This window comes from Lepeophtheirus salmonis, chromosome 3, assembly GCF_016086655.4.
Source record: "Lepeophtheirus salmonis chromosome 3, UVic_Lsal_1.4, whole genome shotgun sequence".
NCBI classification, from domain to species: Eukaryota; Metazoa; Arthropoda; class Copepoda; order Siphonostomatoida; family Caligidae; genus Lepeophtheirus; species Lepeophtheirus salmonis.
Genome location: NC_052133.2, coordinates 34619896 through 34647258, shown reverse-complemented (window position 1 = coordinate 34647258; position 27363 = coordinate 34619896). Strand labels below are relative to the sequence as shown.

Here is a 27363-nt window from a genome sequence, read left to right as displayed (position 1 = left end):
ACAATTGTCTTTAACCCTTGCAGTGGCATTTTTTAATCATATTTTACACTGGGGTACCTTGAGAATTATACACTTCTGAAAGGTGCTCTCATTCAAAAAAGTTTGAGAAATACTGTTTTAGAGGGTGATTTAGAATTGGAAACATTTCTCAAAGACAAATAACAGGGTACGGTGTTACTTCTTTAAAACCAAAATGAACACTGTATTTTGGAGTCAGCTAACGATGAGTCTACTTCTTTAGTATTTATTAGTTTTCTGAATCTTATTTGGGTAAATTGTAATTATATCCTGCTAAGCAGCTGTCAGCAATTTCCTAAAGGTAATTATACAGATGGGCAGGTCTATTTATCGCATTTTTTTCTGTTGCTTTTAAGAGGAAAAGTTGCGATATACAATAAAGGTAAAGACCTGAGGAATGGAACATATTCAAATTTTCCTTATTAATGACTGATACAAACTCTTATATATGTTCTAAAATATTGGGCCATATATTAACAAAAAAAAAAAAAATTGATTTGTCACTTTCTTAATTTATATTAGAAAATGTTTTTGTGTTGACGCATCAACCTAGAAATTTAGGGTCTTTTATTATGTTTTATAATAAATTTACTATGCACTACTTCTCTTTTCATCACTAAGTAGTTATTATGATTATAATTAAATAATAATTATCTATTTTGTAAGAGAGGGGAGGGGTGGAATAAAAAGAAGGAAAAAAACACGTCAGAATGCTTTATGAAGAAGAAAAAAAATTAAAATTCTTAGGAAAATGTCAAAACTAATAATGATTATTTTTTTACCATAATAATTATTGTAGCACTTTTATAAATAATGGAAGCATATTATGTACTATATGATGTACATAATCAAATTTCTTATGCATTATTGTATTTGCTGTAGTTCTAAGTATTTTATTTATTTTTTAGCTTTTTAAGTGCTCTAAAGTTGATGTACCCACATAATAAAAAAATCTACCCTTCCTCAAAGTTATAAGAAGGAAAATGGGAGAATAAAGAATTCCCATTAGTATAATATAATTGATGATGAGATGTTAAAAGCCTTTTCATCAATTCTGCATTAGTCAAAACAGAAAATGTCTGGTTAGTATCTACAAATATACATATTAAGACAATGATGATTATTTACTATTTATTAAAATTTTGCCCTTGGACTCGGATGCTTTTACTCCGAGAAACATAAAAATCACTCTGTTAACCTAAAATTTCTACTTTTGTGAGATCAACATTTTCATAATATACTATCAATAAACCTTGATAGCAAAAAAAACAAAAAAACATTATTTTATACAACAAATCTTCATTAATTTTTAAAGCATTAACTTTTATCATTGTGATCAAAAATGAGGAATTTATTAGACTTTTGTTTTTTGTACGTACAACGCTTTTATCCAATTTAGAAAGAGATATGTAGATAAGTAATTTTTTTTAAATTTAATTTGATAACAATTATCTATTTATTTACGTTTTTCTTTTTTTTCATATTTCGATCTTTCAAGGGAAAAATAATACTAAATCATGTAGGTCTTGAAAAAAATACTGTAGCTAAGGGCAACGGGCTGGTGAGAAGTTATTGTATTGAATTCAATGTGTATACGTTCGCAACCAGGTGATTCCTAGAAAATGAAATATACTTTATGTATTTGGATTTCACCAAAAGATTCCTAGTTTAGATGGAGTAAATTTAATACTATAGTGTTCAATTATACTTAATCAGTCAAACTCTATCTAACCTATTAAAGGAACATTAAAAAAAAGTGGTGGTTTTTTTCCAAAATAGCACTCTGTAGCCCACAAAAGCAGAAATTTGGGGTTATTATGGTTCCTTTAATGTTTTTTTGGCTTAAAAATAATCAGAGGCACATCGTTTAAATCTAAAGGTTTAAAAAAGGGAAATTTGCTGCCTAGACGACATCAAGATGACACTGTCATCAAGTCGGAAGCGTTGGAGAGGAAGAAGGGGTCGGTCAAAAAGGCCAAACCGGCCCTGGAGGAGTTAAAGAAAATACCAAGGACAATCCTCTCAAGTCCGTAAGGTCCCATGCAAGAGATATCAGGGTTTCACACCTTTTAGTAGTTGAATAAAACCTTGATTTCCGAAAAAAATGAGATCAATTGTTTTTAGTTGTTTGATTAAAACCATTTGGAATACTTCCCTTTACTTTCTTACTCTCATCTTTAATAGGATAAAAAAATTTACCCTGACCTAGTTGGCACACTTTTTAATTTTTTGGTATATTGCTCCGATTGTGATATTTAGATTTCAACAGTTCTTTCAAAGTTCAAAACAATAGTCAGCTTTTGGCAACCATCTTAAAGCATAGATAGTGGTCCTTCAGCTGTATTATCAAATGAATGTACACCATTTTTTGATCCATTGGTGCAGCATCATTAATTATTGATAAATAATTGTCAAAAATAAAAGTATTCATGGGTATAATTGAAACAACATTTATTATTAAACCAAAAATATATACTTCAAATAATAAAATAGATATACATATTCATTTGTTTAATAAAACGAATAAATTAAACATAAACTCAGCCATATTAAGGTGATATCTCAAATTGGTATATAAGGTTACAGGAATTACCAATAAATGTTGTTGTCTTTATCATTTTTAGGTTATTTTTTTTGCCGCAAATAGCAGGAGCCCACTTGCTACCCAGCTACTCCTTGACTTCAAACACTTCACCAACTTCAGTAGAAAATTTCTAAGTATAAGAAACATCACTCCTAGTTTATACATTCAAAAAATGAGTCACAACCTAGGATTGGGTGTACTTATCGCTCTACATGTACCATTGATAATGCAACCCAGACCGTTGGTTATTCCACAAAAGTAGTACCGTTTTCCCCTAATAGATTACATGATTCAAGACATTAGACTCTAATACGAATACTTAAATTGAACTTGCAGCTATTTACTTGATTTATATTAGCCAAGTCCTCTCCAATCATATAACTCTTCAAGTCATTGTGTTATATGGGTATAAAATGATTCTATAGAACTCGAATCAATTAAACTTATTTGCACGTTTAACATGATAGTATGTAATAAATTTTATTATTTTTACAGTATTTGATAATATTTATTACATCAAATCTAAGGTGTCACCATTTGCCATTAATAATTGATCCAAATTTCAAGTTATTATTATCCAGGAAAATTTCTGACCTTTACTGAAATGTTAGTTGTAGTGATGAGGAAAATTACACTTTGATAGAATTTATCATATTTATGACTTTATTATAATTATTTTTTTGGGTTTTAAAGGATTTTTTTTTAACTGGGTAAACGAATTGATTTACTGTTATAATAATGATGAAAAAATTAAGTGACCATATTATGACCTTTTGTCCGACTTTTTTGTAAACTATAATATGATTTGGAAATAAAAAATTGGCCGACTAATTTGTGTTTTTCCCCACCAAACAATTTCTATCAATAAAATGAAAATAATCACCGATTATGGGGGTTATAAGAATATCTACTAATAGTTTTTACTGGCTTAATATTGTCCCATAATTGACCAATATATCATTCAATGTCCTTGTCTTTGTTTTGCAAAACTTGGCGGTGATGTCTTTTCATTGCCTTGCAGTTAGTACGCACAGCGTATTAAGGAATCCTGGTAGAGCCTGAAAACTGCATTGGCTTCTTCTTAGACTATACTCTACATTGAAAAGTCAAGGGGATTAAGATCAGGGAAAGAGAGAGGAAAGAGTTGCTCAAAATTATCTTTGCGCCAATCCGGCAAGCATATTTTTCCTGAAAAAACGCTATTGGAATTTTTCTGACTTGGGTAACGAAATCTCTTTACACAATACTCTTAATTGGATTATGTTCAAGACCACATATATACATATGTGCTGGAGACTCCATTCTTTTGGAACATGGATGAGTGAACTTATTTACTCTAAATATACAAGAAGAATGAAAAAAAGCAAAATTATAATTAGTAAGAAATATCCATCTTCACATTTCTCTTCTTCAAGAGTAAAAGTAAAGTAAGAGGGGAGATCACCCCCCTCCCCACTTTCTCTCTCTGCATCCCCTCGTTCCCTTTGTCTTATGTAACAATATAAATTAGAAAAAATCTAATAATAACAATATTAATTCGATCGGATGTATTGTGATGAATAATATTGGGGAGTAAAGTTCAAACAATGGATTGGTTTTGCTACGCTTCGTTTTTCATATATACATATATATGTGTATATTAGGGTGAAGCTAATGTACAACTTTTTATAAACAAAATTAACCTTATTGGTACTATGTATGTATCTAATGAACAAATTTTTGAAATAAAGAATATATTAACAATTACCTAGAAGACAAAGCCCAGATTTTTTTTTTTGGAAAAAGTGAAAAAACTATAAAAATCCTTTGAAACAATGGATATTATGGAATAATAATTATTGCAACTACTTTAAGACATATTGCTTAGATTTAAAAGATCCACAAGACGATACTTCGGCGTTCGGTATAGCAGTAGATATTGTATTGTACTTTATGGAGAACTCTATTAGAAATGAACAGTTTAAATCATATTATAGGGTTCTTCAATAAGTACAAAAATAGGCCTATCCTAGGTGTCCGTTATTAGATGTCTGACTTTTTTTCTTTTTTTATGTTAAGGTTATGCAGACACAAACTTATAGAACGTTCTACTTTTAATTGATGAGTTATTTTTTTACTATTTAGGTATGTATTTTTTAGATTTTTAGTGAATTTTTGTATCTAAATGAGCCCTTTGTCATTGGGGACTAATTTTATACTATTAAGTTTATTTATTAAATGTAAACACCCAATTTCTTACGATGTATTTTTTTAAACTATACATTTTTAAATAAAAATCTATATATAAAAAGAGTCCAATTTTTGAATGTTTCTAATAATTTTTTTATTAAATATCTATTTAATATAAGAATTTAAAAGCCGCTCCCTAAAAAGTATATTTATGAAGTAAAAAATAAAAACATATTATTTAGGATAAATTGCACACAGCCAAGGAAGTATATACACATTTTTCAAAACACTTATCCATTTTTTGCTAACAAATGATAAGTTTTCGAAAAAATTATTTTATCATTTCCTAATAATTGAGTTTTTACAAAAAAAAACAAAAAAATATATAGCAAACAAAAGAATTAAGTATTTTTTCTGTTACTTTTTTAGAGAATTGTATCTGCTTTGAGCTTAAATTAACAGTATTTAGTGTTGAAACACTGTCCGAAATCGATTTTTTGTTTCGGTCCAGTCCTATCTATTTTTTTATAGACCGATTTAAAACGATATTTAAAAATTACAATTTTCAACTTGAAACTGTTTAAATTAGTTAAAATTATAACGATCTCAGGCAAGTTTAAATTTACTGACCGAAACTCAACACTAGCAAATAAAAAAAAATTCAATCAACTTGCATAGGTATGTTAATGAACTTTATACATAGCTTATACAAAAAAAGGCGATATCTTTCAAAATTGAAGAATTTGTTGGGCACCAGCCTCACCCTAATGTATACACGATATGTGTATTTGCTAATTAGCATCATTGGGTTTGAAGGAACTAAAGATGGGAGAGAGAGAGAGAGAGTAAGGAAACAATAGGAAATAAAGAAAGAAAACGGAATATTAATGATCTACCAAAAGTTTGTTTGAATTTACTTATTTATTCCTCAGAACAACAAAAACATCTTCCCATTTTTCTAATTTGTATATTCTAACTATAAATCAGGGATTGAAATATCTTATTTCATTAAGAATGTAGTTGATATACCTACTACAAAGTATATAGACATTTAGAGTTATATTGTATATAATCACATAGATATGTAAATGACATTTTGAAGGATATTTTTTATGAGCGAGTCTTTTTGTTGAATGTTTTCAGGATCATAAAGATAAAATAATGGTGGGTATATATATAATTAATAGCTAAAATGTTATATACTTATTTGTTAGTATAGTTAGTTGGGAACTCGTTGGCCAGATGTGGTCCATGAGAAGTTACTATCAGACCCTTTTACAATACAAATGCGTTTTCATAAAATATTTTGTTAATTAATCTATTCAACAAAATTTCAAGTTTGTATCCCTTTGGATGGAGATGACGTTTTTCTAATTGATTTTATTACAAACAACGTAATAATGACCTTAACAATCCAAAAAAATTGAGTTTGTGGTCTACAATATGCTTTTTAGAAAGATAGAAATATAAAATCTACATGATTTAATGTTATTTTTTTTCCTTAAAATATCTAAATATATATTTTTTTTAAACAGAAAGTAGGTAAGTACATTTTTCCAGATTCAAAAAATTATTTAATTATGTCTCAATCTAAGAAAATTCTTTGTTGGTACAAAGAAAGGGGGGGGGGGAAATTGACCTTTTCTTTGAAGTCTAATAATTTTTTTCTTTTTTATCACAATGACAAAAATTATACTTATAAGGAAGACATATAACTTCAAAGAAACAGAACCTAAAAAAGATAATATTTTTAAAGTTATTTAAAATTTATTGCTTTAAAATATATATATAGTTATTCATAAAGTTATCAAGGCTTCTTGATAGTAAATAAAATATTGCTCTCTATAGACCAAAGAAACATAAGGTTTAGTTTAGAAAAAATATTTCCATGTGTTTTGAGGTAAAAGACATCAAAAACTCACTATCTCAATCGAAGGGCAAAACTTTATTGACAGTTATTATTTATCTTTTATTATGAAGGTGTCAACAATTAGGTAAATATATATATATTTTTGAAGAAGCGGTTACAGTACTGGAAAAGGTATTTGTATCATATTTAATGCTATGTATCACGACTATGAGGTAGTATTAGAGTTATTTGGCCATATAGGATCCTTCAAGATTGCCAGCATTTTTATTGGATTTGTTCATGCTATAATAAATTATCAATAGAGCATGTAATAATTTTTTTCCCTAATAAATATTTATTTTTTCTTTATTAATTATATTGGTATTTTTAAGGAAAAGTTCGATTTGGTATGAACTCATCGTATGACTGTCTAATTAATAAGAAAATATACTTATATCAGGGCTATTTATTTAATTCAATAGTTGCGGACTATTGTTATGGGGTATGTTCATTCTATAAAGAATTAGTATAATTTGAATTAAGTATTTATTGATTTTTGGCTATTTTTTTCCTACTAATTTTTTATGTTGTATTTTTAAAAAAAAGTTCTACCTGGAATAAAATCAATATACGGTTGTCTATTTAGTGAGACAATCTCTTTATATCATGGCTATTTATTTAATTGAAAAATAAAGGAATGATATGCAACTTTTAACACCCATTTCATAACATTGTTAAGGGTACTTTAGCTGTAATATGAATTCAAATGATAGTCATTTTGTATCTGAATCTGAGCGAAGTAATTTTGACCAAAGCCTTAGCTATCTATTTAAGCATTTTCTATCCTCATACAGCTTTACAAAATTATTATTTTGTTTAAAAGGCAACATTTAAATAAATTATGTATGCACGAAGGCTAAAAACAAAATCAACTAATGAAGTCTTTATCCTTCTTATCCTTTAGTGTAGGATATATAAAGGGAATAAATCATAACACATATGTGTATATATTATTCATTGACCAATCCATTCATAGAATTAGTTTATGGTATATTCCCCCCCCCCCTGTAAAACCAACTGACGTCATAAATGGTTATCCAATCAAGTAAATTAATACTTTTCATATATATATATATATATGAAAAAATATATATGTGTATAATCATCGTCCCCTTTTTCATATGGAAACTGAGATGGTTTTTTTTGGTTTTTTTCTCAAAAATACATTCATCAGAAAGAAGAGGGGATGAGGGGGAAGCTTAGCCAATGAAGAGAAGGGGATAGTTTGGATTAAAGGGAAGTGTGTGTGTGTGTTTCTTTTGGGGCATTTAGTTCAACGACACATCAGGAAGAGAGTAGTTTCTCCCCCCTCTTCTTCTTCTTCATCTATATCTTCTTCCTCTCTTTCTCGTTTGCTTTCTTTGGATGTTGTTGTCGCGTTTGAACTAAAGAAGAAGAAGTAGAGATAAATAAACAAACAACAAGAGTGGGAAGGGGACAGAAACTCACAAAGTTTTGTGGTGATGGTGGAAGTTTCAGGGGGGTTTCTCTGTCTATTTTTAATTGAATGAGTCTCCCTTCTTTTTGAATTTTAAGTTGGAGCAAATATATAGTAGAATGACAAAAAATATATATTGAAAGTTTTAATTATGTATCAAAAGTACAGGGGGGAAAGGAATTAAAGGGTCGACTATTGTTTGTCCGTAGAGTTTTATATCTTTATTTTTTACTACACTGTACATATATACTACGTCGGCACAAAAACAATCTTAAAAAAATATTTTTAACTCTGACATAAAAAAACACCTTGTAATATTTCTATGTATAAGTAGATGCTACCAGAACAAAACGTCGAAATACAAAATAAAGGAGTACAAAACATCGAACGTACAAAACGTAGAACAGGCAAAATGTAGAATGGACAAGTTTTATTAGGATATTTCGTAAAATTATGGAACAAAAAATGAAAACAAAGAGGTCTGAGGGCATGATGAAATTGCAACCAATTAATTGTCCTTCTAAGAAATTACCTTCTTCAACAATTAAACGGATTACCAGTGTTTTTTTTCTTTCCTGTTTTTTTTCAAAAGTTAATATACATTAATTGGTTTCAATTTCATCATACCCTTTGATCTTTGCTCCATAATTTTTGTTTGTTTCAAAATATCCTTATAAAAATTATCTGTTGTACGTTTTGTCCTTTCTACATTTTGAACATTCGATATTTTGTCCGTTCGACTTTTTCTCCGTCTTTCGACGTTATTTATGAGCACCTAATTATATATTTAAACAAATGAAATAAAATTGTTATTTTTAGTACTCCCTCAACGATCACCACTATCCAGTCCAGTCCGGTCCCCTCCAGTACAGTCCCACTTCTCGGTCCTTAAAGAAGGTAAATTATATCTATCGTGAGCTTATGAAGGGAATTTTTCCTTTTCTTAATTATGCTTTTAAATAATAAAATAACAAAGTGAAAATATAATTTCTTCCTTTGATATTGCTGTATAATGAAAACATGAATATTTTTTGCAAGATATGTATTTGTAATGGACTGAATACATATATTATATATATATTATTAGACTTAATAAACCATCGGCATCTGTAAGAAAATTCTACGGACTGTAGCTAAGAATGTTAGGACCGATTACATATATTATTAGACTTAATAAACCATCGGCATCTAAGAAAAAGACTGTAGCTAAGAATTTGATCCTAAGACTGGGTTTGACCAAAATAATAACCGACACAACACATGTTGTTTGGACTAAACTGAATACTTTAGAAACATAAAACTTTATTTTCCCTATAATGTTCTTACGCATGAAACTATGTACATATAAACATTAGGGAATTAATTGAACACTTTATTACCATTATAATTTATTGTATATCTAACTGCTAATAAATAATCTACAATAATAGTTGGAGAAAATAATGTTATATATTGTTGACTGAGAAGATAAACCATTTTTAAATTAATCAATCATTATCAAAGGGTTAACCTTATATAAATTAAATTTTACTAGAAGACTACCAGAACTGAGAATTTCACTATAGATTTTCATACATTTACTTTAATGAATATAAATTGTTAGTATTTTCAAAACATCAACAACTTTACTCTCCAATATTCGTAGTCTGAACGTTGATTGGTTTAACTTGAATGAGGCATTTTATGTTCCAGTAATATAGAAAATAAACAGATCAATTTTTTATCCAATAAATAGATCCTGAACAACCCAGAAGTTTATGGGCATATTTAGGTCAATTAAGGGCTTTATATTGAAATTTCAAGAATAACATGAATGGATTTTCAAGAGTTCGTTTAAAGAAAAAAAAACATTGGCTAATTAATTGGTTATCAGTTTTTTTCCAACATTGGCCCCAAAGATTTACATCAGTCAAACTTTAATCTATATATTTGTTTCATTAATGAGACTTTAAATAATCTATTATTCCACGAACTTCAAAAAGAGTCTGTGTAGGATTAATACATTATCGCCATCATGGCCGTTAGAAGGATATTTTTTTATTTTTGAAGAAGGGATGTTGGGAAAAACTTTGACAATTTTGATGAAGCGCCGTAGCTGAATGGACAAAAGCACTCTGGAGAAATTATGCCCTTGAACTCAATGTGCTAAGGTTTCTATACTTGCTCGTTACTAGAGAAGGAAACATACTTACTTAATGTATGTAGACTTTCAAGAAAATTCCTAGGTCAGATGGAGTAAATTTAATACTATAATGTTTATATATACTTAATCAGTGCAACTCTATCTGACAAATGAAAGGAACATTAAAAAAATGAAATGGATGAAGTGTTATAAAAAAAAATTGACAGCATAAATTCATTTTTTTTTTTTTTTTTTCAAAGTTAAACGTATAACACACAATCATATCCCCGTAGTCTTAAGCGCCATGAACACAATTTTTTTCATTACTTTGAGTTTATATAACATTTTTTTAATAATCTAATTTGTGTTTTATGCTAACGAAAATGCTCATTTTTCTTTCATCCAGTAAAATTATTTGGTCTATTGTAATACGGAAAACAAATATATTTGTCCTCCTAAGCGACTGTGTTTGAAAATAATTTATTATTATATTATGAAAAATAATTTATTAGATGTATTAAGTGTTGGATTAATCTTTAAAAAAAACTTTCAAAAATACAGTGATTTACAGAGAGTACACACAATGTCTTCCCGAATATCAGTCTTTTATTGTAACTAAAAGTTTCCTCATCTCCTCTTTCAAAAAGACAAAATATGGTCCTCAAGTTTAAAGTAGGAAGTGTGTGGCTAGAATTAATTATACTCAAATATCGTACGTTCCAGCTATCCTTAAATATTTCCTTCGTTTTTATATTCGTTAATCCTAGCTAGAAGTGAAAAAACTAAAAAGATAGCTTGGACCATTGGACTGAAAGACTAACTAATCGGCTGTTGAATGGTAAAATGATCGGGCCAATAAAAAAGACAGAGCGATGCAATGTAACCATTTCAGACGTTTACATCCTTTTGTATAGAGGGACCAAATGTATGTAAGATATTGATCGATAAAAGCGATTTTTTATTCCATTATCCTTTTCTTTATATTTTACTATTTTTTCCCCTCTCTTGTTCCTTCTTTCTTCATCTTCAATATCCTCAAAGTTATATATAATATATGTATATAAATATATTATTCCTTATCTAAAATGGCCTCCCTCTGGCAACATATTTTTTTATTTTTTTATTCGAGAATTCTTTTTAGACATAAAGTTAGATATTCACTCTTTTTCCTGCTTCTTCGTCTTCCTTTTTTTATTTTATTGTGCATTTTGGAACGCTTTCAAACAAACAAAAAATAAGTCATATTGATGAATATCAACCTCTATAAAAGTCATTTAGTAAAAAAAAATCAAATATAACTAACCAAGAACCTTTATTCCTTTAAAAAAAAGGTACATTTTCATGAGAAGGGAATCACGAATGCAAAAATCAACGCATTTTTTCATCAAATCAATTTAAATTCAATCATAGATTAATCAAAATAATCATTATTGGAAAGGGGAGAAAGTTTATTGATTGCAATTTTTTTAGTCAATCAGTGAATCTAATTTATGTGTATATTTTTAAGGAAGATTTATTTAATAAAGTTACTTAATGTGTGACAAATACACTATTTGTTGTAGTTAGACATTTATTTAATTTCACGAATAAATATTGTTTTTCTTTTTCCATAATTTTTTGATTGGACGTAAAAATCCATATAAAAAAAGATATGTTATATAAGAAAAAACAAAATATAAATCTTTATATTCTATCATATTTTTCTCGTACATATTTCTTAAAAAGGGCCATGTACAAAGTTTATACGCAAGTCTTTGGCACTTTTGGCCCGTTAACTATGTTTTCATTTGGTACATAGGCCCAGATGTGTTTTTATATCCATCTAACAATAGAGTATCTATTCATATACCAAAAAAAGAAATTTTACAAAATAAAAAATAAAAATGCTTAAATTATTATTGAAAAATTAGTTTTGAAGTGTAAAACAATAAGTTATTCATTCTTTATTAAAGAAAAACAACATTAATTAATATGGATTTGCACCCTACTTTTGTAGAATATTTAGCTTCAATATAACATTTAGCTATTATAAACCCCATCAAATGAACGTTTAAGAAACTATTTGTGCAAATGATAAAATAAGTCCTAAAATTGTCCTCCTACATTTTTTTGAGTTTTTTGTTTTCTTTTAACAAAATGAAGAAAACATTATTTTTAGAGTTTTTCAGTTACATATTATTTGGCTACCATCGACCCCTATTATATAAAGATGTTGTGTTGTGCGTTTGTTCTTTTAATATATGTCTTTTAATGTGTTATTGGATTATAATATCACTAACAATTTTAAATATAATATGTACGTACATAGACACTCATTTCATTTTGGTCCATTTAACCATGATATTTCTCATAGATTTAAAAATGATGAATCGATATCTCTTTTAGTTAAATAATGTGCCACAGAATAAATTTAGTCAGTAATTCATTTCTATCATAAAAAAAGGTAAAATTTTAATAATTACATTATCCTCATCACAAGTAAACTACTATAACTTATTCATTTAAAATGCTACGTCTAATTTTTAAATTAACCTTTTACACTCTAGATGTAGTAGGGAGAGCGGGGGGTTCAACTTTAATTTCTATTAGTTGTGCTCTAGCACTTTCTTGAAATAAACACCTAATGCATAAAGTCACGGTTCTTTGAGAGTGCTTAGTACAAGTGTTGTATCGGTCCACATTTATAACTATCCTATTCAGTCTTAGGACCGGTCCTATACCTTTTTAGAACTCACAGTCCTTGGAACTGGTCCTTAAGATGTAAAATATATGTTTCATGAGCATTGCACATATCTTTCAAAAGATATTTATGTCTTCATTATAATGTAGTATAAAACGAAGATATTATATTTTAATTTATTTTATTAAATAACATAATTCTTTTAAAAAAAGGAAAAAACCCTTTATGACGTCATAAGAAATCGTTCTTTTTTTTTAAAGACCGATAAGTGAGACTGCACTGGACCTTGGTTATGAATAAGGACCGACATAAAATTAGTTAGAACACAAAATCCTGAGCAGTGACGCATTTTCCGAATTGACAGTCTTTTGGTAATTTTTTTTTAGCTTTATGAAAATATAAACATTTGAAGTTAAATAGAGTTAATTGGTTAATTATTCAGCGAGATATATAGTATACGAAGTCAAAGAGTACCTGAATGGGACAAGTAGATACACACCAGTGGGGATCTTTAAAACATATATATAAAAACAAGGAAAAATACATGCTATTACTTAAAAGTTTTCTTCAATACCCCAAAATAACTAACGCGCCCTTTGTTCGTTGAAAAATCAATCAAAAACATATACAAAAGTAAGCTTAAATTAAATTAAGATGATAATGAGTACATGCAAATCATTTTATGGGAGAAAATAATAATGAAAAAAAAGTTCATTAATTTCCTACTTGATTGAATTAAATAAATTAAATTCAACTTTTTTATTTTCTTTTTTGCATCAAGATATTTTTTTTCTCAAATAATCAAAAATTAATTGTTTTTTGATTATTCATGCAAATCAAATACGTAGAATAAAACATGGCATAACCTTAGCTAATTATGTAATCAAATACATACATTGTACCAAAATGGAAGGATTAAACAGAATATGAAATATGTGTATGTAATTTTGTTATATGTATGTACAATGGATTAAGGGAGGGGGTAGGGATGACGCTGGGGTGGGGAAGTGCGTGTGTATGTACACCTTCATCTCATATCGTACAATGTCTACTCCGACGACTACTACTACTGCCATCACCCCAAGGGAAGTGAGTCATAGAAGAAGCATCATCACTCCCATTAGAAACACAAAGAAACATTTTTTTCCCCTTCTCTAAAGTTACGTTTATTCCCTTTATAGGGAAGAAGAAGAAAAAAAAGGTTAAAGGAAAAAAAGAAGGAGAGAAAGCAATGAGGGAAAATGAGAAAGTCACGTAAAAGAGGGCAGAGGCCACATAAGGATAGCGGAGGGGGGAGAAGAAGAAGAGGAGAGGGGAGTGGAAACTGCTCTGTCCCCCTTTTTTAGAGTTGTACAAATCTCATTGGACCCAACTGACGTTTGGCTATTTTTTATTATTTTTTTTTTTCTCTTTCTTTTCTCTTCTTTTCATCCACTATAATATATTTGTATGTATGTTGAATCCATATATATATTTTTGTCCCTTTTTTCTTGAGAATTGAGGACATAATATGACCTCAATTACTACTATTACAGACAAAAAAAATCTACATATATTTTAATGAATTGAAAGGGGGGAAGTCAATGAATTTATTTAGGAATATATAATATAAATATATATATTTATATGTATAATTAATAGTATGTAAACCATACAATAAGCAATAAACATTGTTTTTGTGATATAGATGTATTGCATGTAGGTTAAATTGTCCAGAACGGGTTGTATAGATAATACTCAAAATGTCTTAAATATATAGATTCAATATTTTTATTTTTTACAAGTTGTAACTCGTTCTTCAAGCAAATAGGGAAAATTGGTTGTCAAAAAAATGGGATGGTGTATTTTATATCAAAAATTGATACATTATAATTTTTGAAGTTGTAATAAAGGTTTGATATATTTAGGGTATCATTCTCGAATGCCTTTACATATTCTATGACACATTAAATGATAAAAGGTCCAGCATTGGATCATTTGTAAATATGTAATAATTAAGTAATTTTAATAGATGAAACGATAATAGTTATTAATTAAAACGATGGGCGTTATCATAGTAATAAAATAAGACTAAGACTTGTAAATTAAAAACAATTTGTGCTAATTGCAATTTACAAATGCAATGAAGTATTTTAAATGAGTAATTTACATTGTATTTGTGATAAGTAGGTAGGTTTTATGCAATAACTATATGTGTTGTTTGATAAATTAATCAATCCAACAACATTTCAATGTTCAACGCTAGTGTATAGCTAATTAACATGTACCAAGCTTTTGAAGGATAGTTTATTGTTATGTACTAGCAAGTAATTCATGTTCAGACATTGAGTAAAAAACAAATATGCAAACAATTGAATGCCGAATATTAAAAATAAAAGTACAAATAAGAATCAACTAATGGCCAAATAACGCGGACATACAACTCTTTTAGCTACTGTACAAACATGCTAGTTCATAGCCGGTGAGTTTTAATCTCTACTTGCGTATAGCTTGCTATATGCTAACGAAATGCTGCTGGGAAGATTTTAATTTTGATTTTTTTACAATAAAAATTAATAACTGAGGAGACGTATTCGGCTCAAATGCCAACAATTATATTATTTGTATTATAATTGTATACATTGGTACGCTAACCCTACAGTTCCGTACGAACGGGATATGCGATTCGGTACCGTATAATAATAAAATCTTTTTTATATAATTAATGAAGTTGTTCAAGGTTCTTCGATATTTTATTTTTTAATAATTTATTTTCTGTAAAAATAAATTATACTGAAAAGAAAAGGTTGATAAAAATATATATAGCTTATATAAGACTATTATTCAGAGAGTTTATATTTATTTATTTTTGCAAAAAAAAAATGTGCTTGTCTACATTTTCCGCTAATAGACCAGACTGATTAGTAGTCATAATATTTTCAGCTGTTGAAAAATTTATTTGCTTTATACAGATATACCTGTAGTTGCGAGGTATCATGAGCTAACTTGGAAACATTGGAAAATTTATTAAAATTATCCCTCCACCATACCTCTGGATTTTCGTCAACTGGGATTTGTTTTATCATTTTTTAGTTAATTATTATTATTATTATTTTGTATAGACAAAAACAGATATTATTTCTTAAATCAAATGATGCTAAATGATTAAAATTTACCTTACTATCTAAATCTATTAATTGGAATTATAATAATAACCAAAATTTTATGATATCAAAATATTTAAGATGTAATTATATATATATACATACCACATCGAAGGAAAAAACATTCTGTACGTAAGGGTCGTACCGAAATAAACAGGGGTGCAACTCTGTACCGTACCAGCCATAGCATACGTATATATAATATATAGTAAGATAAATAGATTAATTTATGGTTTGATAATTTAAATGACTAGTATGACTATAATATTATTTGAATAAAAAGCTATGAGACGTACCGTACAAATTGAGGTTTGTAATATCTGCTATTTGTACAAGTTACGACTTGTACACAACTCAAAGAATGTTACTTCAAACATAAAAGAATAATAAGTAAAATTTCACCAAGATCTCACTTTCCCTTGATTTCTCAGTACTTTAAACCTTCAAGAAATTCCTGAGAAATAAAATTTTCTTACAAAATCTCAGATTTAATTATATCGCAATATAAGATTCATTTATTCGTTTAAAAAAAGTTCAATACATTTTAAAAAATAAGTTGAAATAAAGTTTTTAACGATTTATGCTTCAGTGCAAATTTTGTGCATTTTTCAAACCATCAAATGAATATTTAATAATTATAATTTTACCATCTAATGTAAAAAATATGAATTTTTTACGACATGTTCAAAATAGATGTTTTATAAATAAAAATTTAAAATATTTTACTTCAATTACACAGTATTTACACATAATTATTTATTATCTCTATAGGGATCTCACTGAAGGGCAGCTTCCTGAAAAATGAGAAAATCTATTTGTATAATCAAACCTGTATGATGCGGTCAGGTAAGGGAAACTGAAGAGCAACTGCAAAGTGCTGTGACACACTTTAAACATGTGGATATTATTAGACCAGGTTTGACTGTATATGTATTTGGGTATGTACATATAACATGGGTATTATGACATTTGCGTATAAAGATGTACAAATGAGCATTAACTCTTTTTGATATACTTATATATGTATAAGTATAAGGGGCACAAGTCCCCTTTTATAAAAGTCACACTTGACATTAAATAATCACACGGAATATGCATAAATTATATTTGACCATTCATATATGATATGTTTATATTCACATAGTTTTCCCCTCTAAAAAAGTGTGTGTATGAATATTTAATTACCCTTATTCATCTAAAGGATTACCCTTTTTTTATGAGAATATAAATATTATAAATAAAATGTTGCACGTCAACCCAAAATCAAGCTAGAATATTTTTTTCTCAAATTATCATCAATTTCTATTAACAAATTATTCTTATCAACCCTAAAATTATAAATTGTACTTAAAGCAGCCAATATTGACTGTCACTATAAAAGAAGGATAAACAACCAAATTTTATTTGAAAGGCCATATTGGGGCCAATATATGACTGGTAACTCTAATAAAAGTTTTACACTATATCCAACATTCTTGGGTATTTTAAATCATCCAAGAAAATTTGAATGTAAAGGCAATAATTGACTCAAATGGGTCTATGAAATATTGACCTGCATGTAAGAAATATATGAAGTAAAATATTGAATTGGGATTTTCTACACTTTTTGATTTTTGTTCAACATTGTTTTTATGTTGACACACCAAAACTTCAAAATTCAAGTTCAGTTGTCTAAAGATCTCCTTTATTTTATGTATATTTCTTCTTCTCCTCCTTTTTTTTTATCTCTAATTAGATCCACTTATGAACCATTATACATTTATGAAAAAATAATTTTTACAACTTCAAGATATTAACAGAAAATAAAAGAAGTGTGAATTGCAGATGGAGTTTTTCATAAAATTATTATTAAAATTAAAGGGACTTACATACTATGAATGAATGTATACCCTAACCCTTTTTTTCCCTGTGAATAAGTCCTTCATAATATTTTCTATTGTTGTATTCGTTATAAGATTTTTTTTTTTGTCATATAATTAAAAAGAAAAAAAAGATTTTAATCTTGAAGTGGGAAACTGCGACGATGATTTTTTGATGTTGTTGAATCGTTGAAGTTTGTGTTAATGACACTCTTTGTGAGTGAGTCAAAAAAGCCTTAGCAAATCGGAGACACACATAAAAAAATTATATTTCATAAAAATGTGAATTAATTAATTGAAAGAGAAGGTACATTTGGTTTATTAAAGATTTTTTTTCTATAGGTGTGAGTAACATAGGCCTTTCAAATGTCTACTGAATAATTTACAACGATGTATATATTTGGGAATAAAGACGCTCAAATGAAGGGGAAAGGTTGATATTACAATTAAACAAAAAAAAAACTTCTATGCAAGTTATATATACATAATCGCATACCCTCGATTAGAATTGCATAAAATATGATATGCCGGTCATTCATCAGCACACTCCTGGCTACTTAATATATACATGTTTTCTCTTCAAGAATTAAAAAATAATGGTAACAGCTTGAGATAATAAAAAACACTTTTCAGATTGGAAACTAGAAAAAAAATTGCACATGTTAATGTCATATTTTTTACAAAAAACTACCCTCCAACAAAAAATGGCTAGGAATTGACTTTGGAAGAGCACAAAAAAATATAGTAGTTATTTTTCTCTACTAATATCCCAGCACAAAAAAATTGACACGAGTCAAAAGATGAACATACCGTAGTAGACAATATCAAATCTATCAGAATTGAAAGTGATATTTTTTTCCTTCACTGATATGCTTGTCCCCTCATTCCACAGAGTTTTTTTATTAGGGAATCAAATTAAATCAATAGAGGAGGGATTTTAGTAGGTTCTGCTTAAATCATTAGTCAAAAATGATTGAAAGTTTTATACAGGGCAATAACTATAGTTTTGCCAAATTAGCAATTTTTTGTGTCTACAACACTATACGTATCGTACTTATGATACTTGAGTTTTCGAATCCTTACAGTTTGACATTTATTTGACTTCCAAACTTCATGGATGCAATTAAAAATATATGAAAATAATTGGATCATTAAATTTGAGAAAAAAAAGAATATCATAATATCGAAAGGGTAATCAAACTCCGTGTTGTTGTTTTTTTTTTGTTTTTTTTGAAAATTAAAAATTTTATCACAAATCTTTCATTTTTTTTAAATAAACATCAGCAAATACAGCCAATCAATTACATTGAATAAAAAAATCTCAATTTTTAGCAAAAAATCAAAAAATCTTCCATTTTCACTGATTTAAAAATATATATATATATACGTAGTATGTATATGTAGACAAAAACTGTATAATAATCGAAAAAAGTTGTTCTTCTTTGCAACTTTATTACATCTTTTTTTCGACAAAATCCCTATAAAACTATTAAACATCATATACATTGTGGGAAATTCTACGTTCTTAATCTATAAATAAAAAATAATTATCATTAATTTTTATTCATAAAAATATGAAAATATCTCTTAAATGGAGATCGTTATGTTAACACCATAACGTCAGCTTAAGTAATTGTTGTTTTTTTGGCTCAAAGATTTCATGGGTGCATCTTAATATCTATGAATTTTTAAACAAAAGAAAATTATACTTCTACCTTCCAGCAAACGTACTGCCTCATCGAAAATGTATTTAAACCACAAATCTTATTTTCACGTATTACGACGAGAAAATAAATAATTTTTTACAGTGTTGGATCAGTCTAAAAAATCCTAGAAAGACGTCATTCCTTTCCGTCCGGTACTAATAAAATTTGTCAGTCTTAGGACCGGTTCTTATTGGTATTTCATTGTAACTACAACACATAAAATGATCTAGTTTACTAACATTTACAACACATAAAATGATCTAGTTACTAACTACATCATTTCAGATGTTCAACTAAATCTTTTTCAAAGATACCAGATACCTTAAGTTTAATATGTCATTTTTTTGTTTTGCTAATGACGTCATGCGTCACTATTTATTGTATAGCTTATTATAGGTTCTACCTATCACTCATTATTTTTATATTCTTCAATCTCAGCTAGGAGTGAAGAAGATAAAAAGAACCCCCAAATCAGGTTGTAAATTGACTAATTTTGAAGGACTTTTACATAGTTTTTATCGTTATAAATGTATATAGTTATTGTGTCAGATGTATACCGACCGCTACGCATTTTTTTATTATTATTATTACTTTTATCCTTAATGGTGGAGTTTCTAAATGGTTTTAGAATCCATTCAGTGATTTTATGGCTCTTCCCTTCGTTATTGATTTTATTCCCTCTGTTCCTTCCGTCTTTACTTTTTTCTTTTTCCGTTTTTTTTTCATCTACTCAACCAATCAGCTCTTTTTGGTTTAACACCAAAATAAGGGATAAAATAATTGATTTTTTGTTCTTTTTTTTAGATGAAAGAAGAAACTTTTTGTGTGTATGTGAGTGAGTAATGGCTAAAAGAAACTTTTTTTCTTTTTCTTCATCTTTTTGCCACTTTTATTTTAATATATTAAATATTTTATAGAAAATGGTTTTGTTAACTTTTATATTCTTTGTACTTCTATTGGTGATGCATTTACAGATATAGATGTTAGCTCTATGTTATATAAGAAATATTCAATATGAATAGAACGAAACAAAGTTTGTGCATACATGTATAAAAATACATATTATATGAGCAATAAATGGGTCTCGTTTGATCATATTATCTGTTTGTATAATAAACTGACAGAATGTTATTGATGTGATGATTTTGAATAATAAAAAGCAAAATGAGATTTGTTCTATAAGACAAATCAAATTCTATGTACAGAGTGCGAATTTGAAATTTTTCTCTTTTCATTTTTAAAGTAAAAGTCAATCTAATTAGAATATTTGAATGACTTAAGTGTAATCATATATTGATGAAGAGTAGTTATTCAAAGTTAGCCGGAAGCGGAAGCATGTCTGACGAAATTCTTGCTTATTCGTTAACACAGTTAGTTGTCCTTTCTTGGAGCTTGAGGATGGGGCAACGTCTTGTTCTTAACATAATTTTCATTCGTCTAATCTTATTTGATCCAGTGTAAGATGTCATTCTGAATAACTCTTATGTAAAAGTCCAAGATCACCTTTGTCCCCATCCACTGTTTAGGCAATTCTCATAACCTAAACAGTCCCTTCCCAGATATCCTCACTTTTTATTACCCCTCGACCTCTCTCATATCCTTTTTCCTTTATTTAAGTGGATCACTGAAGCTTTGAATAATTTTGAAGCCCAAATTTACAATCTCTTTTTGCAAAAAATGGACCAATGGGGTTGGAGTAAACCAATTATTATTTGCTCATTAAGCTCTTTCTTTTTTACATCGAGGCTGAACAAAGCAAACTAAACCCTTATAAAAACCATATACATATCAGTAAAGTATCAACTACTCACATTTGCGAATTATCCGCATTGTATAAATATTAGCACCCGTAAATTTTAAATGTTAATAGTCACATCCACAACCGTATAATCGCGTTTTTCAGATGTTTTATACAAGGGTGATCCGTCACCCTATTTTATACATCACTAGTATTTATAATTATGTTGTGTACGAGTTGCAGCCCAAAAATAAGATAAATAATCTACTGGTAATGAGGATAAAGCAAAAAAAAAAATGAATATTCATTGGACTCTAAATATATTAATGATGTATGTGACTTTTTAATGAAAATTACCAATGAATATATAAATAATATGTTGTACATCATAAAGTTCAAATGTTCCCAGTAATACTACACGTATAAATATATACTAAATAATTAATTTTAATACATTAAAATGAAATAATAGCATCAAATCGTAGTTGTTAACTAAAATGCCCGGTGTTTTGATTCTTATAAAGAAGCTTGGAAAAAATTGCAACTTGTACAGAACAAATATAAACAATGAATGGGTCTTGTTTGATTATATTATATACAAACTGACAAATATAACTGTGATACTTTTGAATAATAAAATAAAACAGCAAGACTTGTCCGTAAAGACAAATCAAATCTATGTATTGTTTATATAAATAGTATATGATGAGAAGGGGAGGGGGGAGATAAAACAATGCCTTCTGGCTTCATATTTTGTATTTTTTTTAATCAAATATAAATATATATTGTCTTTTTTATCATTATATATCCTTCCTTCAATTTGTATTAGTATACATATATACATATAACCAAAATCACGCATAAATGTTGAAATGAATAGAGATAAGACAAGAAACCGCATTCTTGATTCCTTTGAATAATATGGTATACTGTGTATGTATGTACAATGTTCGTACGTACTCGCTACACAATACATACATAAAGATGATGTAGTCAACCACAGATTTATAAGTAGCAGAAAGAGGCAGTAGGCTTACATATCTACAATATATATACAATCTATATAACTTTTTTTTATTTTCTTAAAAGAAAAAGACGAGAATCTTTTATTTTAAAAAATTCTTTATCCGTCATATTATGTGTGAGGAAGGTAAGTTTTTATTTTTTCCTTTTCATGTTTTCTTTTCTTTTCTTCGCCTTTTTTGTCTTCTTATAAATGTATCTAATCACATACATATATTTATGTTGATATAAAAAGGTATCTCTTTATAAATATGTATAGATACTAGTGTTGAGACCATAGGTGGAGTTTGAAATTTATTGGTCCAGTACAGTCTTACGACTGGTCTTATCCGTCCTTGGGACCGGTCTTAAGATCGTCGTTCCTTCGGACTGGCAGTCCTAGAATTTTTTTTGTTTTTTTAAGAATTAAAGTTGAGTGACATCATCAAGGGCCAAACATTATAAGGCTTAGGACTGCACTGCACGGGACTGAGACTGAACTGGGTCTACTGAAGTTTTCAGTATTTTATAAAGATCAACACAACCATAGGGAGAGGCTATGAGTATGAAATTTCTACTAGGGGCAGGGAGGGAGGGGAATCACCGGCATTTATTTTGAAGTGGGAGGGAGAGAGGGGTGCAAATTATATAATTGTGACGTCATTGGGGGCGTTTCCCGGATTTTTGGATGAAAAAGGGCTGGTTCATTGTAGGTTTTTTTTACAATTTTAAATGAAATGTTATTTTTTTAAAGTAAAATTTGAGAAAAAGAAACATTCTAGAAAAGACTAAATTTGAACAAATAATCTTCTTTTTTTTTTAATACAGAATTTTATTTTATCTCTAAAATTATCATATATAAATTTTTTGGAGTTAAAGATGTTTTTCCCCCATCAGAACTATTAAAATTTTGCTAAAGGGAGGGCCAATGGCCAGTTTGATTCCAACACTAACGGTGAGGGCAAATTATATAGTATGTAAGTATTAGTTGTTACGATTTCGATATTTTCGTAACCATTTGTCATTGCCAATATAGGTATTGACAAAGCTATAAACCAAGTGGTGAAACGAACATCACGTGATCAATATTTGTACAAGGTAGTCTTTGTAGCGACACTTTTTTTTACGATATATGCCTTGAATATTATTCCAAAACTAAATACGCCCCCTTTTAACTTATTGTACTACGTGAATTCTGCATACGGCATAAAAGAAAATGATAAATGAACGTAACCTGGGGCATCATAAAAAGCGATAGCTTGCGTGGGAAAAAAGATATCAGGAAGAAAAAGAATCTACTTAAACTAAGAAAGTCACTCCGCCGGTATTTTTTAAATCTTTTTTCGACGAAATCTATATTCAAAAAATTGTCGTTAAGGACAATTTACATGATGTAATGGTCTGCAAAACTGTTGTTTGACTAATATATATATATATATATGAAACCCTTTTAATATAAGGCCATTATTTTTTGTGTGTTATAATTTTAGGAATTATGTCATTGGAGAGGTTTTCTTTTCATAGTGGAGCTTCAAATATCAATTATAATATCAGTTTTAAATTCACCAGTACCTTGGTGCTACAATAGCATCGGTATATCGAACACTATACAATATATGTACATATATTAATATAATAAATCTTGAAGATCCGGCCTACTCCACCTATTTAAGACTCGGTCCAAGATGATATTTTTACCGGTTCCGTCATAAAAAAAATTTCTAGAACAATCTGAAGCTATGTTTCAGTCCAAAATGTGGTCTGAAACACGTATCGAAATTTCATTTTCTAAAAAAAGTATACGAGATTAAGAACACATTTAATAAAGATTGATCCATAGCCCTCTACAAATTTATAGTTGACATACAAAAATAATATTTTAAACGTTTTCTACGGGCACCACTTGCTCAAGTTAGAGTCTGAATCTGAAATAGACGTACTCGGCGGATATGGAGGCCAAAGCATTTTAGGACTGATACCTTTTTGTGGCACTTCTTGTTGGCTTCGTTCTCTATGTGTGCCCAAACGAATAAATCATATGGATTAAAACTTTTGCCTTATTTGCAAAAAAAAATGTCATTTTTATTTTTGTGGTACCGATAAAGAGCGATTTTTTTTATTGTGTAGACCAATTATTTACTAAATGAGACCGGTCTTCACCGAACTTGCACACCGAATTAATTTGGTATTACAAAAAATATAACGTTCCAGACCGATCTAGGATTTCCAGACCGAACCTCAACTCTAATATATATATTTGTGTATTCCTTATATTATGTAAACATAGTTTTTTCTTTATTTTATCAGAATTGAAAAACTGGAAGAGTAAAAAAAAAAGAAAAAGGAACAAAAAATAAGATGGAGAGAGGAAAGGGATTCATGAAAGTAGAAAAAACAGAAGATAATCGTCCTAAAAGGAGACATGCTTTGCTTACTACTCTTATTTATGGCTATATATATATATATTCATAAATAGATATATATGTATATCACATATATATTATACCCAAAGGCTAAGAAAATAAAAAAGATATTTTTAAAAAACCCTCTATCTTGAACATGCAGTAAAAGTACCTATTTTGAATATTATACATGTCTTGAAAAAAAAATGCTATGATTAAATATTTCGAATTTTTTCTCGGAGAAAAAAGTACTACATATTAAAATATATATTTATATTGATAGATGTATAATGTATCTACATATATATTTATCCTTGGGCGGCTAATCATATGAAATCAATTTGTGTACTATATAGGCATATACTCAATTCTACCTTCATATTACATACAATCAAACCTGCATTAAGCGGTAGGGTACAGGGAACTGAAAAAATGATAGCTTGGCGCATGTGACCTCTTAACACCAGATTCGGTATTTTGGTACAATTCAAAAGTTGGATATAGTGGAAGAAAGATTACTATCAAGGATCAAATTTTAATCTGGTCAGTGTGTCATATAGGAGGGAGGGAAAGACAGAAATGTGGAAAAAACATTCATTTTATGTGCAAGCATACATATTTTATTTATTAACTTGTCAAGAAAGAGTATGAAAGTCTACCACCAGTCACATCTTCTTTGTTTTGTAGTCAAAAGTATGCGCCAGTTTAAAAAGTGACCATTAAAGGAATGAATTCACTTTTCTTTAGCAGTTTTAATTATGATTTTATTCCTGAGTAGTGCATTTCCTTTCCTAAATATATTCAAAACCTGATTGAACATTCCTGTGTACTCATAAAAGACGGAGAGTAACCTTGAGGATTTGTTGCGGAGTTACAATTGTAAGTCCTTGTTGGAGTAGAATTGGGGATCAACATCGGATTAATTATTTCAAATGTACTTGTTTATTTCCTTCTTCCCCTAGCCACAGCTGATTGTATCTGATCTTCACCAAATTGCTATGTTTACCATGTTGATTTTCCGTTTCATTTTTGTAACATGCCATTATACACACGATTTTCATTTTAACATTGATTTTTCTAATTTTTCCTGAGTTGAAAAGCCGGTATCATACACGTTTTTAAACGCTCGATACGGTTCTAGATATGATATAACATGCATTACATTTACAAAACTTATTGCACTTAAATAACAATTGCCACACCGACCGCATGTGTTTAGAACACGTTTATATACATTTAGTATGTGTTCAACTTGTTTCTTCTCAGTTTTCATGAATTTTTTTATCATAAATTATTCTATAAAACTATAAGACTAAAGTCATAAATTCGCTTCGTCGTTTCATGTATCTTGAAGAAAATATTTCATAACTTTTTTTTTTTTCATAACTTAGAAAAGTAATAAATAGTTATGTCATTAGAAAAACATTAGAGTCTAAATACCATAATCGGAAGTAACATCGTATATTCCTGATGCCGATTCCAGAAGAAGCACCCTATTCTCCGATTTCGATTAATTGTCTCATCACTAGGGGGATTGCAGGGACACGCTTAATAATCTTATCTATTCCTATTTTGGAACTTTTGGCTGCTTTTTGGGATGACACGCTTAAATGAAGTGGCTGTCTTTTATTAAAAAAAAACCATTATTTTTTTCACACCATTCAGTTAAAACTATTAAAATAGATAAAGGTCATTCAAAAAATTTCCTCAAAAAAAAAAATAGCCAAAATGTCACATCGGCCATAAAAGGGGGTTCCTCATTTTGTTTTTGCCTTATTAACCCCCATTCACGATAAAGCTGACCCTTGTCGTCCTAGTCCATTTGTACATAGTTTTCAAATATTGAAAATGTGTTGTTCTTACCTATTCCGCAACGAAAACCATCCGCACCTACCAGGTTATACAATCATACTTCTCCGTGTTTCACTCTAATACTGAGACTACAACTGCTTGAAGGAACCTCATTAAAATTCAAAAATGAGATATATATATATATATATATTAGAAAAGGAATCTATTATTTAAACATACATACGTACAGTTATATATAAACGCCAATTTTGCTTAGTAAGTACATGCATATTCAAATGAAGTTTCAAAACGCCTATTGTTACATCCTATGTGCACCCCTACAACCCCTATGTTGTTATGTACCACCATTATATGTACATAATATATTTTAATCCTTTAGATGGTTGTATCCGTTTAAAAAACACACGTAGAACATAGGCAGCAGCAAAAGCATTGTATTCAAATTTTGTCTACAACCATACGGCGTGGGTTCATTTGCATAAGATATTCTGTTTTCCTTTTTCTTCTATTGTTGTTATTTATTAGGGATGGCTATGGTTTGATCATGGATCCTCATTTTCAAATGAGACGGGGATTTAAGTATCAAAAGTTGATTTTTTTCCCTCACTTAATTAAAAAGTATAAATAGAATTTTCTAATCACTAACGTTACTTTTTCCACTAAGGGAATTAAAGTCGTAAAAATGCCAGAGGTGGGTATTTGAACTAAAGACTCGTCTCAGACTTGAGTCCATATTTTGAAAACTTGCGACCAAAATGGAGCATGAGCAAACTTTAAAAAA

General features: G+C 28.8%; 1 long non-coding RNA gene across 1 annotated transcript in view; it reads right to left on the bottom strand.

The window, feature by feature from the left end:
* Positions 1–26717, bottom strand: part of LOC121115485 (uncharacterized) — a 32669-nt gene extending 5952 nt beyond the window's left edge. Inside the window, exon 1 of the long non-coding RNA XR_005863537.2 lies at positions 26634–26717. This is a non-coding gene — a long non-coding RNA (uncharacterized lncRNA). The remainder of the gene's footprint in view (positions 1–26633) is intronic.
* Positions 26718–27363: the final 646 nt, after the last annotated feature.